At 34.9% G+C, this 5,633-nt stretch overlaps 1 pseudogene; it reads left to right on the top strand.

The window, feature by feature from the left end:
* The first annotated feature begins 1,773 nt into the window (after window positions 1-1,773).
* On the top strand, window positions 1,774-3,518 carry LOC124829932 (cytochrome P450 94A1 pseudogene; annotated as a pseudogene).
* Window positions 3,519-5,633: the final 2,115 nt, after the last annotated feature.

Raw genomic sequence — 5,633 nt, 5'->3', positions numbered from 1 at the left:
CTCAAAACTTAAAAAAAAAAAAAAACCCCAAACCCTTACTCACCTCTCTCATTCCTCTGAATCCTTTCTCTTTCATCTCTCTCACTCCAACCTTTTCTCTGTCATCCCTATTGTAGTCCCAATTGAAAAAATCAGAAACACTTGCTTTTAAACAATTTGCCTTTGTAAAGGGTTGAGTCATTGAGATATTCACCTTCAGGCAAAGGTTCATTCAAGATCTTTTCAATTTCATCATCTTCCATAATTTCTCTAATTTCATCATCTGCATATGTTGAATCATCATCTCTAAAAAAAACCCTCCAGGCCAATTACCAATTCTTTCGGATGTCATTATGCTTATGAAAATTAGATAAAATTATATAAGACAAAAATTATAAAATGAAAATTCATTATAAAGTCATTTTTTTTTAAGAAATTGTTTAACAACGAGTGTTTCTGATTTTTTCCACGCCAATTACCAATTCCTTTGATGTCTCGTTTCTGATTTTTTCCACGCCAATTACCAATTCCTTTGATGTCATTATGCTTGTGAAAATTAGATAAAATTAGATAAGACAAAAATTATAAAATAAAAACTCATTATAAAATCATTTTTTGTAAGAAATTGTTTAGCAACAAGTATTTTTGATTTTTTCCAGGTCAATTACCAATTCCTTTATGCTTGTGAAAATTGGATAAAATTAGATAAGACAAAAATTATAAGATCAAAACTCATTATAAAATCATTTTTTTGTAAGATTGTTTAACGGCAAGTGTTTCTGATTTTTTCAATTGGGATTACAGTAGGGTGTTTCTGATTTTTTCAATTGGGGCTACAGTAGAGATGACAGAGAAAAGATTGGAGTGAGAAAGATGAAAGAGAAAGGATTAAGAAAAATGAGAGAGGTGAATAAGGATTTGGGGGGTTTCTTTTTTTTTTTTTTAGTTTTGAGAATCAAAATTATTAAAATACCCTTAACCTTAAAACTTAGAATCCATGGTATATAAGGATATTTTTGTCTACTAAAACCCGGTACACATTGCTAAAATGTACAACTGAAAAACAGACGTACGCGCGTTAGCAAACCCCATATATATATATATATATATATATATATATAATCGATTTTTATTCAGTGTATAGTATTTGTTTTTAAATTAGCTACTTCATAAATTAATCCTTTAATCTAAGTTTATAATATTATCTTTCTTAATTCTACCATTCACATCTTTATTAAATTAAAATACGTTTAACACTATGTACAAGGTAAAGAAATGACATGTTTATAATTCCTATTAATTCTACTAACAATATACGTATAAAATATAAAAATTATTATAATAAAAAATAAATTTAAAAGCAAAAAGGAAATTTTAAAATATTTTAATATCGATTAAAAGGATAAACATAATAAATAATTATGCTTTCGAGGATTCAAGTCCAAATTTTATAATTTACTAGAAAAAAAATGTTATTTGATATTCACAACAAGAGTAAACCGAAAGACAAAGTCCACCTATAACAAGGCATTATAAAGAAAGGAAATAATAGTAGGGTAACACATTTTTATATTTATTTTACACCTAATAGGTAGAATAATGAACTTTTGTATTTTTTAAAAAATAAAAAATAAAAAATAAAAAAAGTAAAAATATTATGTATATTCAAACTAAAGAAATGTCCACGACGACATGTTATCCAATGTTCCTCTTTGACTGTCCAACGTACCATTATCTATAAATACACAAATTTTCCTCCATGATCAACATATCCAACAAAGTACAACCTAAGATTCTACACATTTCAAAGTTAATACCAACTTCCAATTCTGCAGTAGCAATCATACGAAAATGATTGAGATTCTTCAGAATATGCAGCTGATAGCTCCTCTCTTCCTCGTCCTCTCCCTCATCCTTCCCCTCATCTTCTTCTTCTACTCCTCACTTTTCAACAACAAAGACCCTGCTCCAACCAAACAAACCGTTACTATCCCAAAATCATACCCACTCATTGGCTCCTATTTAGCCCTTAAACGCACCGGAAACCGCCGTATCCAGTGGCTATCTGATATAGTCCAAATTTCACCCGCCAACACCTTCACCTTCCAACGCCCACTGGGCCACATCCAGGTCTTCACTGGCAACCCTGCCAACGTCGAACACATTCTCAAGACCCGCTTCTCCAACTATCAAAAGGGCTATTCCGTCATTAGCACCCTCTCCGACTTCCTCGGCGCGGGCATATTCAACGCCGATGGCAACACATGGAAGTTTCAAAGACAAGTCGCAAGCCACGAATTCAATACAAAGTCTCTCCGTAAGTTCGTGGAGCAAGTGGTGGATGCCGAACTCTCCCACCACCTCATCCCCATCATAGCTGCAGCGGCACAACAAGACCAGACCCTCGATTTCCAGGACATCCTCCAACGCTTCGCCTTCGATAACATCTGCAAAATCGCTTTTGGATTCGAAGCCAACTACCTGACGCCGGCTGTTGAACGGAGCAAGTTCGCGGTGGCGTACGAAGAAGCGTCAGAGATAATCAGCAAACGGTTACGCGAACTGTTTCCGTTAGTGTGGAAAGTGAAGAGGGCGCTTAACATAGGTTCGGAAAAGCGGTTGCGAATGGCAGCGAGGGAAGTGCATGAGTTCGCCAAGAACATAGTGAGAGAGAAGACGAGAGAGCTGAAGGAGAAGGAATCCCTTGAATCGGCAGACATGCTTTCCCGTTTCTTGAGTTCGGGGCACTCTGATGAAGACTTTGTGACGGACATAGTCATAAGCTTCATATTGGCGGGGAAGGATACCACGTCAGCAGCGCTGACCTGGTTTTTCTGGCTGCTATCGAAGAACCCTCGAGTGGAGAAGGAGATTGTGAATGAGATATTGGACAAATCGGAGGCTCCGGTGTACGATGAGGTGAAGCATATGGTTTACACGCATGCAGCGTTGTGCGAGAGCATGCGCCTGTACCCGCCGGTGCCCATGGACTCGAAGGAAGCGGTGGAGGACGACGTTTTACCGGATGGGACGGCGGTGAAGAAGGGGTCGCTGGTGACTTATCACGTGTACGCCATGGGGAGGTTGGAGAGTATTTGGGGTGAGGATTGGGCAGAGTTTAAGCCAGAGAGGTGGTTAGAGAAGCTTGAATCCGGAAAGTGGAAGTTTGTGCCAAAAGATTCTTTCACTTATCCTGTGTTTCAAGCTGGTCCCAGAATGTGTTTGGGGAAGGATATGGCTTTTATGCAGATGCAAAGTGTGGTGGCTGGGATTCTTCGGCGGTTCGCGGTTGTTCCCACGGTGGCCGAAGGCGTGGAGCCCAACTTCATTTCCTTCCTTTCCTCCCAGATGGAAGGTGGTTTTCCTGTCAAGATCGTTGAGCGGGAAACCTCAAATTAATACCCAACTTCTGTCATTTCGACGACCACGTCATTCCTTCACTATTTTACTAGTATCATGTTTGGGATTTGAGTTTGAGGTTTATGTTTCAATTGTTTGTATTTTTTTTATTGTATTAATATTCGTAATCCTTATTATTTGAGAAGAAAAATAATTGTTTGACCTTATAGAGGTATTTGAAAACTTACTTTCAAGAATAAAATAATCATTAAAAAGGTAAATTTTTGTATTTGTAAGTATAGAAAAAGATAAAACGGATAAAAGAGTAAATATTTCACATTTTTTAAGTTTTTAATTTAGTCATATTTAACTTAAAATTGAGTGAATGTGGTAACTTTTCTGAACATTATATTGGTTAGCGTAAAGTAAGCGTGACATTATTCATGTTGTATTTTCGTCTTTGTTAGATCTTGTTTCATTTTGGACATCCTTTTCTGGAATGAAAAATAACTTACGTAGTCCAATTTACTCACAAGTGTGCAAAAACATGGAAATTTAGAGGTTTATGATTGGTTGAATGTTTGTGTGATTTTGAGATACGATTTTAATAATTTAGTGGAGGTTGTGGTTGAATTATTTTAGGATCATTTATTCACCGTTTGGTTCCTAAGTCATTGACACTTTTGATTCTTTAATTATTGTCGTGTTAGTTTGTTTGCGGACTTTATATTGGGTTCAAAATGTTGTTTATATAGAGTTTTCTTATCAGAACTTATTTTTTAAGTTTAAGTATTTGATGAAAATAATTATTATCTATATAATCTTAAATTTATCGTGTTAATGATTAGAACTATAAATTATAATATGTACAATAATGATAAAATAACATAGCATTTAACATTTGATATTAATAAAAAAAATATTTTATAATTTATCACTATTACAAAGTTATGAATAGACAGCCGTGTTTATTTAATTAAGTACTATAAATCAATATAAAAAATCTTTAGAATTTGGACAACTCAAAATTGATGAAAACCAATTGCCAGGTCCTAGTCCGGAGTCATTTTTATATTGAAACTTGATAATAGACTTATCTCTTGAATTACGTACTTGTATCAGTCTCTGAATACATAAACAAACTTGGAAGTGTTACTGCCACTGATTACCACTGTCATATAACATATGTAAAGTTTGAAATCCCATTTATCCCTATTGGAGTTAAATTTTCATTTTTCAGAATGGTAATTCCTTATAAACTTGGTCAATCTTCAGAATTTTGGGTTTGAGATTCCACTATAAACTTGGAAATCAATGATTGAGGTTTTAACAACTTTATAATTTGTTGGACGTGTATTTTATAATAACCTTAACTATTGGTTTTCAATCAAGTATTATCTTCACTAACTCTCTAGTGTACCCCTGCAATTCACAGTAGCCCAATAAAGATTTTTTCTTCCTTTGATGCTTTTCTTTTTCATTGTTAACATTTTGAAAAATGCTGATTGATTTGTTCATTGGATGGTCTTTTCCTTTAACTTCTTTTCCACTTTCATTGTAGATATTCTCTGAGAGGAGGGGACAATGGAAATCTGCAACACATTCCTAGGAGTTCGTTAGGACTCTTCAACAATATTACAGCAATGCTTACATGGACGCTGAGAAGCAAAATGCAATTAACATATGTATGTGTGACGGTCATGTATTTCTTAACTGTTTATTGTCTCCAAGTAATGGCTAGGAATTCAAGTCTAAGTTTCGTATTGAATAGAAATAAAAAAGTAGAGCCGTATATAAAGATGAAAAACCCATTAATCAATTACTTTAAGGTTTTTGGTATAAAGTAGTATTGATCTCCTATACAGTCAGATAGTATTAGTGTTTGTGTAACCCATAGGAAAACCTCCTCCTTAATAGACTCAACAGTGGTAAGATTATTTCCCGTGGTTGGATTGATGGCTTGTCTTATTAGCGTGTTTGATGTGGAAATTGGGTGCCTATGATACCCAAGTTTTCCATTAATTGCTCCCTACCAAATTCTCATAACTGGGAAACATAGACAAGAAAAACGTTAGAGTTGAGCAAAGTCTCGTTCTATGGGTTGTACATGGTGTATCCCTCATAGATTAATTTCCTTTCACTGTGTGGTGAGTTGTGGAGGTTTGCACTCTGTAGTGAATTTTGAGATGAGAGCTAGTAAGCCCAAGCCCTAGCCTGCTGTAATTATTCATATAGCTGTTCCTAAGAAAGAGTCCTTCCTATGTGGGATAATTAGTTGTTCTGGAATTTTATCTATTGAGCCTCTTATGTTTCCA

Source organism: Vigna umbellata, chromosome 5, assembly GCF_029865625.1.
Source record: "Vigna umbellata cultivar VRB3 chromosome 5, Vumbellata_1.0, whole genome shotgun sequence".
In the NCBI taxonomy this organism is placed as follows: domain Eukaryota; kingdom Viridiplantae; phylum Streptophyta; class Magnoliopsida; order Fabales; family Fabaceae; genus Vigna; species Vigna umbellata.
Note: the sequence above shows the minus strand (reverse complement) of the source record. Positions and strands in the feature narration are given on the sequence as shown.